Below are 10,400 nucleotides of genomic sequence, written 5' to 3'. Positions count from 1 at the left end.
CTTAGTAGTTTGCTTAAGGCATGTATGTTATGCTATATTTTCCCTGGCCTCGAATGTTTGTCTCATAATGAGCCAAATATACAGAACATCCAGAATAATTAGTTGTTATAATAAAACTCCTTTAGTAGAGATACACAGGTGGTGCATATTTGCTCTGGTGAATTATCTGTGGACAAATAAATTATTCACTTACTACAATCACTGTATCTGATTATACTCTCCCCCCAAAATGGATTAGATAGTCACACTTGGAAGTACTTTGCAATGAGCTAGAGATTGCATTTGGCATTATCTCTGAATTCAAAATGAATTCAAAATGAAGAGAATTTGACATCCTTAATAAAATTTGATGTTGTAGCTTCCGATATATAAACTACAGAAAATTTTTATAATGGCATTTTTTTAAAAAATGGAGAAAGGGAAAACAATTAATAAAGAAGGGAAAGGGAAAAGGAAACAAGTACTTTATACTCATGAGAGTTTATAGAGGGCTCCAGAACAGATAGTATAAATTTGCTGCTGTTTCAGGCAACATGAGAGCTCTCATCTATCAATAACAGTTATGGTCATAATGGGTTTGTTCAATCAGTCAGGAAATTTGGTGGAGAAAAACAAAACATCCTAAGCTATCTAAATAAAAGGATTTTTTTCCATCAAAACATAGATAACCAATATTTGCATCTTAGCGAATGCTAGCTACATCAAGCTTGAAATTGTAAGAAAACAAACTCCTTTGGTTATTCAGTGGTGATTTCATAAAGAATGATTGCAGAAAGAAAACAAATAAGCAATTTTATTAATGACATATGCATAGAAGAAAAATTCTAGTAAAAAATATTTTTAAAATAGTTTTTTTAAGCACTATTATTGTTTCCTTTTTTCTGTTGTTTTTCTTAGAGACAGAGTCTCACTCTGTTGCCCAGGCTGGAGTGCAGTGGTATTACCATAGCTCACTGCAGCCTCAACTCCTGGGCTCAAGCAATCCTCTCGTCTCAAACTTCTGAGTAGCTGGAATTACAGGTGTGAGACAATGAATCCAGACTTATTACTCCTAAATCTCTACTCTTTATCCAGTTCCCTGGTTCCCAAAATTTAAATAACCTCTCCTTTCTCTTAATAGCCATAGTTTTTTTAATTGATATGAACCTTGTGTGTGTATATATATGTAAAAATATATATGTATATTTAAAAATGTCTCTATCATGCAGGACTAAAAGCACTTTGTGAAGAGAGGTCCTCATTAACTCAATTAAGTTCGTCTTATGCACTATCTTGTACATAGCCTCTAAGTAATTGTTGATAATAAAGTGATTGCATGATGCTCCTAAGATTTAAACCTTTTTAATATTTAAATATATTTGTGCCTAACACAGCTACATTATAAAGTACTTCAAGAAAATGTTTTGAATATTACTATACTAAAAAGTCATACCTGAAGAAATTTTTTATAATTTTTAAACGTTTATGTTTTACATTTAGTATTTTGCTCAATTTTAAATTCAAACTCATATTTGAAAGTCTTGCCTTAGAGACAGATATGTAGTATAAAGCTTCTGCATTTTCTAATAAAGTCTCAAAGATTAAGTATACTTAATACCAGTAGTTTTAAAAAGCCAAACCGATGCATGAAGAAAAAAATTCTCTGAAAAAGATATTTGTTTCTGTTTAGTGAAACATGCATTGGCTATTTTGCCAGAAACTTCTGCACTGGAAAAGTTTTAGTAGAAATTTTAAAAATACACACATCTTCAGAAATAATGTTGTCTCCTATAAGTGCCATTCATTGTCCAGAGATATTTCAGGTATGGTTCGAAGAGAGTTAATTGTTCATACTATTTAGTACAAAAGGAATGGAAGATAAGGCAACTAATTCATGCATTAGTAGTTGTTCCCACCTCCAAAAGTTGCAGGAGGCATTTTTAACAGCCTTCATTTTCTTTGCAGGGGATCTGCTCTGGACAAAATGGAATATTCACTATTCTACCTTACATTTATTTAGCAAGAAGCATTATCATCCATCCAAGCACACATCTTTGCAGAATAACAAAGATGTACAAAGCAGCAATGACCTTCATCCTAAGCACAATGCTTTGAGTATGCAGTGTTTGTTTATTAAGTGCTTTTCGTTTTGCTTTAAGGCCTCATGGACTTGAGTAGATTCTTTCTCTGAGGTGCACAGATGGCCCTTTTATATTCATTATTATATGCTGTTAATTAATGGTGATGGAAAAATGAGTAGAGTCTCTCTTTTCCACTTGCCTGTGTAACCTTCCTTTTGGGTTTAATCCTAATAATTCGTTTTGGGGAAAATGAATGAATAGAATTATAGTACAACTTCCTGTGATTCTGTGGAGTGAAAATACATCAGATTTTCCTACATAAACATCTACGTCTAGAATTGTATGCAACCATTGTAAAAATGTTCCTTGGGCTGGAATTTAATATTGCTTCTTGGTTTTTTTTAATTTTCTGCCACTCTTTTTAAACCTTGAAAAAGAATGGGAATGCATTCTGAAGGAAAATTTCTTTTCTATTGGTAAGAATAAAAAATGGAAAAAGACAGCATTGTTAAATGAAGAGGAAACTTATATCAAGGTTAATTGTATTTTTTCATAATGTGCAAAAAGTTGCTTGCCCTGAAAGGAGGGTTTTTTTTTTCTAATAGCAACAACAAACAAACAAAAATATACTTAAAATTAAAAATATATAAAAGCCAGCCTATGAAAATATAATCACACCCTAATGAAAGTGCTCTGATGAGTCGGATTCTAGAATGTTCTGAGGTAAAAGTTGAGAATAGGGTAAAAGATTAAAGCCCTTCCTCCCATCTCACTTCTCCTAACATTCTCATCTAGAGTTTGACACGGTTAGTACAAGGTTTCTGAGAAAGGCAAAGACTCTGAGATACAGTTCAAGCTCCGGTCTAATCAGAAATAAAGAAAGTCAAAACATCTCTCTATTGGCCCCCTTCTCTAGAGAAGAGTATACCTGGAAATACTTTACAAGGATTCCCCTATTATAGTAGACAGTCTTTAAATGTTTACTGAATAATAAAAAAAAATAAATTATGCTGTCTACCTATATCTAAGCATGCTCAATCCTAAATATTTCTACATGTTACCAAAATATTATTGGTGAATCTACTTCATTGGTCCAGACTTTGATTAATTAATTTATTTATTCATTCAATAAAACATTTATTATCTACTATACACCACATAATATAATAGAGCCATAAAAATAAAGTAGCTCTTGTTCTTTCCAAACTTATAGCTTAACAGAAAAGACAAACATTATGTGATTAATTACCACAAAATTGGATGAATACTGTGAGGGAGAAAAGACCTTGAGGATGCACATGGTGACAAAGCTGCAATGAGTCTAGTGTCTTCCAGTAACAGTGAATAATAAAATGCTTACCTGTTCTGATGAACCTTTGTCAAAAATTAGGATATTTTTAGAAACAATAATAGCAAAATTTCTCTCCATCTACACCTAATCTCTCTGACAATTATGATGGAAAAAATTCAAAACTCAGATAAATCTCATTTTATTAATATTTTGTCACCACTTAAACATATATTTACTCAACTATCAAGGAAGAAGAGATATTCAACAGCGTGTCCTTCTAAGAAAAACCAAATGATAAAAATGTTTTCAGGATTCTTAATCAATGCTTTCCTCATTTAAATAATTAATTTTGCTTTTATTCACTTGATTTTTTTAAACCAAGGGTTGTGGTTTTTTAAACCAGTGGCAAACTAAGGCACGTTGCAGTTGTTCAATTACATGTTTATTCAAGCTTTTTATATTTTACTCAAATATAAATTATATTTACAGTCAATGTAAATTTCTCCTCATGCCTAACTAATCTCTGTCAAATATTGTCTTTAAAACATATATGTCTTCAAGAAATATTCAAATCAATGACCCCTCAAAAACGTACAGAAAGGACATTGTTGTCACACTCTCAAACCAGCAAACTTTGTAAAACAACCATTTACAATTCGACATTCAAAGATGTAACTTGCTTAGTGTTATACCCAAAAAGATGAGAGTCCAGAGGCATCCAAGCTCATGTATCGCTGCTGTCATTGTTTGCTCATTTAAATGTTGCACAGGATAGTACATTGATGTGAAGTCAGTAGAAGGAAGTTTTTTGTAATAGCAGAAATACTATCAGAAGCAGTACACATGTATTTGTAATTAGTTACCAAACGACTGCATAAAGAGTGAAAAGGTAAATGCACTGCGAGTGTATTTTGGCTCAATCTGTGACTTGTTAGTCCAACCTGTTTGGGATGTAGAAAGGCTCACCTTTTTAAAAGGCAAGTGCAATTATGGGTGTGTGCTTCAGCTTTGTTTTCTGCCCTTCCTTGATTACCAGGCTTTCCTGTACATAAAAGTGAAGAAGAGAAACTAGAAGGTAGGTAATTTTCCATTTCTCTGAAAGCTGCAGGAGAAAAAAAAAAAAAAAAAAATCTCTTCCAAGTAAAACCTGAGAGGAAACCTAGTTTCCTTTTAGTCATGTTCCATTCTTGCTTCTGTGTTCGGAACATGTTCACAAATAAATGATTCCAATTTTCAGCCAGAATTTAAATCTCAAGTGTTCCACTCACTGCAAAAAAGAACATAAAGGCACAGAATGATGTATCCAACTTTGACTGTAACAAAATGTTCTGTTTGGAAACCAAATTAAATTGTTGGTCTAATCTCAACTAGGTTAACAAAAAATTTTGACTGGAAAGGGCCCAATTCTTGGCAATAAAAAACTGACTTTTGAAATGTTTTTCATCTGCCTATAAAGTAGAATTTTCTTAATGTTATCAAGAGGGAAGGAATTGTATATGCAAATAAGATATCTTTATTAAAGAGTATTGAATGACTAACAATAATTTCAACTCAACCAATATTGTCTATCTTCTAGCACTGCATAAGTCCTCAGATTGTAAAGATAATATACCCAACCTCAAGAAGTTCTTGGTTTAGTAAGAGAAATGAAAAGGGTAACAAACTATTAAATTCATGGAGAACATACAAATAAAAATGAATATTTTATTTCAGGCAATTACAAATAAGACTTTTTGGTGTTTTGGAAGATAGATGTGTAAACAACATTGATAGTTACAATATTGGAATGCTGAATGTTCATGTGCCCTGCGGCAGTAGATCCTAGGAGCTGGCCTTCTAGAACAGAGCAGGACAGTTGACTTTGGTGACTAGATCAGGCCAATTGAGGAGCCTGGGTAGGAGAGACAGGCTCAGTGGATAAGCAAGAGTACAAAGTATCAGAGGTCTCAGGAAAATTGGAGAGATGGTATGTAAAGATCAGAGCACTGCTGAGGAAAGACTAGTCTTGCCTGGGAATAATTTAGTCAGGATCCTTTCTGGCAAAAGTGACAACAATAAAACTTCAACGCACTTAGTCAAAAATATAATTTATTGGCTTTCATAACTGAAAAGTACAGGGCATAACTGAGAAATGCAGGCAAAGGCTATGACCATGGGGTTGTCACAAATCCATTCCTCACTTTCTCCTTGACTCTGTACTCCTCCGTGTTGGCTTCCTTCACAGACATGCTGGGTCCAGTTTTGATAATAAGCTACCACAACTGTAAGTTTATATTCTACCACTCTTCATGGAATCAATCTGTCTATTAAGAATAGTATTGAGTTGCTATAAGGACAATGATTAAAAGAAGTCAGATGTTTACGTCTGCCTCACTTAAAAAAATAAATAAACAAAGTCATGTAGTCCAGGACTACTATGCCAAACCCATAGTCAGAAATACAAAGATTGGAAAGAAAGACACTAAACTGCCATTATGTTTATTTGATAAAATTATCTGAATTAGAAAACATGAAATACTCTACAGAGAAATCATTATAAATGATATGAGTGGCAAGATTGCTTAGTATAAAAAAGAATATGTAGCAATAGTTGCATTCCTGTATAGCAGCCACAGAGTGGTAATATCTTATTAATAAAATATATTTATTTATTTATTTTCTTTCTTTCTTTACTTTCTCTATCTCTGTCTTTCTCTCCATCTCTCCCTCTCTCTCTCTTTCTTTCTTCCTTTTTTTTCTTTCTTTCTTATTTCAATAGCTTTTGGGGTATAAGTGGTTTTTCATTACATGAATGAATTCTATAGTGGTCAATTCTGAGACTTTAGTGCACCCATCACCTGAGTAGTGTACATTGTACCCAATATGCAGTGTTTTATCCCCCACCTCCCCATTCTTCCCCCTCACATCCCCAAAGTCCATTATATAACTCTGAATGTCTTTGCATCCTCATAGCTTAGCTCCCACTTAGAAGTAAGAACATATGGTATGTGGTTTTCCATTGCTGAGTTACTTCACTTAGAATAATGGCCTCCAGCTCTATCCAAGTTGCTGCAAAAGACATTATTTCGTTCCTTTTTATGGCTCAGTAGTATTCTATGGTGTATATATACCACATTTTCTTTGTCCACTCATTGGTCAGTGGGCACATAGCGTGGTTCCGTGTCTTTGCAATTGTGAATTGTGCTGCCACAAACATGTGTGTGCATGTGTCTTCATATAATGACTTCTTTTCCTTTGGGTAGGTACCCAGTAGTGGGATTGCCAGATCCAGTGGTAGATTTGCTTTTAGTTCTTTAAGGAATGTCTATACTGTTTTCAATAGAGCTTGTATTAATTTACATTCCCACCAGCAGCATAAAACTGGTCCCTTTTAACCACATCTACACCTACATCTATTGTTTTTTGACTTTTTAATTACGACCATTCTTGCAGGAGTAAGGTGATATCTCATTGTGGTTTTAATTTGCCCTTCCCTGATGATTAGTGATGCTGAACATTTTTTCATAGGTTTGTTGGCCATTTGTACAGCTTCTTTTGAGAAATGTCTGTTCATGGCTTCTACTCACTTTTTGATGGGATTATTTGTTTTAAGCAAAACATTATTTTCTATAACAACAGATATAAAGTAAGAAGATTTTTTTTTCAAGAAACTTACAAAAGAGGGTGTATGGAAAAGTAATCAAACAAGAACTTTTTCAAGAAGCCTGTCAACAAAATGTATATGGAAGGGCCAAGAGCCACAAATAGGCAACACACAAGCTCTTTGCCCTACAACATCAGTCTGTTATGAAATTAAAGTAATTAAGTAGCATGGTATTGGAATGATGATAGAAAAACTGACCAAGAAAACAAAATGGAAAAACCACATAAATAGTTATATTATATCAGAAAATTTACATTGAAAACCATTGAGGGAAGATACTCACTGTTCAATAAATGTTACTGGAGAAATTATTTGTATAGAAAAAAATTGAGTTGGATACTTATCTTACACAATGAAAAGTCAAAATGAATTCCAAATAAATAATAGGCCTAAATATGTGAGAAAACAATTTGAAAACCTGGAGAAAAAATGTTTTTATGACATTAATATAGAAAAGTATTTCTAAAATTGACTCAGCTTTGCACAGAAAGATTCGTAAATTTGATACTACATTAAATTTTAATTCCATGCATGAAAAGACATTGAAACAAAGTAAACAGTCCAGTAACTCCCTGGAAGATTATTTTCAAATTTGGTGTCAATTAGGTACCATAATACGTAAATTACTTTTTAAAATCTATAAGAAAAATATAAATAATTCAGAAGAAAATCTGACAATATGTATTGGCAACCTTACCTAAGAACAAATAGATATCTAAAAAATTATCTTCCATTTTTAAAGAAATGCACATTAAAATCATAATAAAATACCACTTGTGCCTCACAACTTGTGAAAAACACTAAAAGCCTGACAGTAGAGAATGCATATAAATTAGTTAAAATTCTCCCATCTTCATAAAAGAATGTAAATTCCTAAAGCCAATTTGAAGGTTCTTTGGCAAAACTTGGAAAAGTAGAAAATGATTTAGCAACTTATTTTTATGTATTTAACTCTAGATAAATCTTCATACACGCAAAACATGTATACAAGAATATGCACAGCAAAAGTGTTTAGAAAAGCAAAACGAAAGGTACAAATAACATAAATCTCTGTGAGGAGAAGAATCAATTAATATATTGTGGTATATGCATATATTTGAATATTATATAGAATTATAAATTAAATTAATGCACCCATTCTACATATATCCATATAGATATATCTTAAACACTTCTTTTTAAATGAAAAGACAAAGATGGGATACATAAATATAATATAATATAATATAATATAATATAAATATAATACTGTCTTAGTCAGTTCTGGCTGCCATAATAAAACATCACAGACTGAGTGGCTTAAACAACAGAAATCTATTTCTCATAGTTCTCCGGACTAGAAGTCCAAGAGCAAAGTGCCAGCATGGTCAAGTTCTGTTAGGGCTCTCTTCTGAGATGCAGACTGCCAACTTCTCATCGTATCTTCCTATGACTGAAAACAGAAAGACAGCGCGGTGGCTCACGCCTGCAATCCCAGCACTTTGGGAGGCCGAGGCGGGCGGATCACAAGGTCAGGAGATCGAGACCATCCTGGCTAACACAGTGAAACCCCGTCTCTACTAAAAATACAAAAAATTAGCCGGGCGAGGTGGCGGGCGCCTGTAGTCCCAGCTACTAGGGAGGCTGAGGCAGGAGAATGGCGTGAACCCCGGGGGGCGGAGCCTGCAGTGAGCCGAGATCGCGCCACTGCACTCCAGCCTGGGCGACAGCGAGACTGTCTCAAAAAAAAAAAAAGAAAGCGAGCTCCTTTGTGTCTTTTCATAAGGGTACCAACCCCATTTAAGAGAGTTCCAACCTCACAATCTATCTCTCAAAAACTCCACCTCCTAATACTATTACATCAGGATTAAGATTTCAACATATGAATATGAGTGGACATAAACATTCAGATCATAGCAAATAGTCAAATAGACTGAATATTTTTAAAGAATATATACATATTTGGTAAAACTAAAAGGCTATTCAAGGAAATGATATACACAAAATGAGCATGGCATTTATCTCTGGGAGTAAGAATTGGAATGGATTTGAGAAAAGATACTTAGGAAGATTCCACTCACATTTGTAATATTTTATATTATTTTATCCGAGTGGTAACTAACAGGTATTATCATTAATACATTTTATATCTAATATGTTTTAACAGATTTTAAAAGAAAATATGAATCAGTTACTGAATTCATAGAAAAGTTGAGTGGAATTGGGTTATAAAAAGTAGACAGCAGCAAAAGGTAAAATGTAGGTGCAATATTTTAAGTCAGGAGTCCTCCAACTGCAACCCATAGGCTAACTCTAGCCCATCATTTGCTTTTGTAAATAAAGTTTTATTGGAACACAGTCATACTCACTTATTTATATATTGTCTATGGGTACTTTAGTTACAACAGAGACAGTATAGCCATCACTTATTACCTGGCTCTCTACAGAGAAAAGTTGTCAACCTCTGCTCTAAATAGCTGACATGGACTTTGCTTGGGGTGTAATAACCCATTTTTATTTGTTGTTACCTACTATGGACAGTTTAAATTTATTATGTCAATTAATTCTTATTATTTGAGAGAATGTTCATGTCATCCTCATATTACAGATGAGAAAACTGAGTCCCAGAGAATTTAAATAACTTGCCTAATATCTTTCTGAATACTAAGAGACCAAAATAGATTTCTCTGACTTAAATCAAAATATAGTGATGTAAACCATGACAGAAAAGTCCGAAATTGATTTTAGATTTATTTTTAGACTACACTTTTTCACTCTGTCAAAATAGAGGATGTTGAATCAATGATTTGGAAAAGGGTAAGACATAAGATGTAAAATATATGGAAATTAGAAGTTATAAAGAAATACAAATTTTGTTCCAAATTATTAGGAGTAAAATTTTCCCCCAATAAAGGAATCACACAAACATACACACACAACCTATTTATTCTGCCTTAGAAGATACAGAGAAACTGTGTTAGCTTAATGTATCAACTATATGACACTCTACAACTCAACAATTCTGTGGATCATCTGTTTCCCACAAATCACTGGCACAAATTATGTTTCCTATAAGTTTTAGTATCTTCTGATACTAAAAAAAAAAAAATCTTCCCCTGATAGACTATAAATACCTTGAGGATTGGCACTGTGTAGGTACTCAATACAAATGTACAGAGGATGAATTCATGATATTTAAACAGGGTGTTCAACCAATATTTTTAGAAGTCCTATATCTAATATAAAGAGCCTTGTCCCAGTTCAAAGAAAAAGAGAGATTTGGCAAAATCAAGGGAGCTTCAAAAAAACATATCACCTACTCAGAGATTATCTAAAGAGTGAGAGAGGAGAATATAAAGGAAAACATGAGAAATATGCAGTCTGGGGATGAGCTTAATCTACCCATGAGTCTTAAAACTTCAAAGGG

Source organism: Nomascus leucogenys, chromosome 2, assembly GCF_006542625.1.
Source record: "Nomascus leucogenys isolate Asia chromosome 2, Asia_NLE_v1, whole genome shotgun sequence".
Classification (NCBI taxonomy): Eukaryota; Metazoa; Chordata; class Mammalia; order Primates; family Hylobatidae; genus Nomascus; species Nomascus leucogenys.
Note: the sequence above shows the minus strand (reverse complement) of the source record.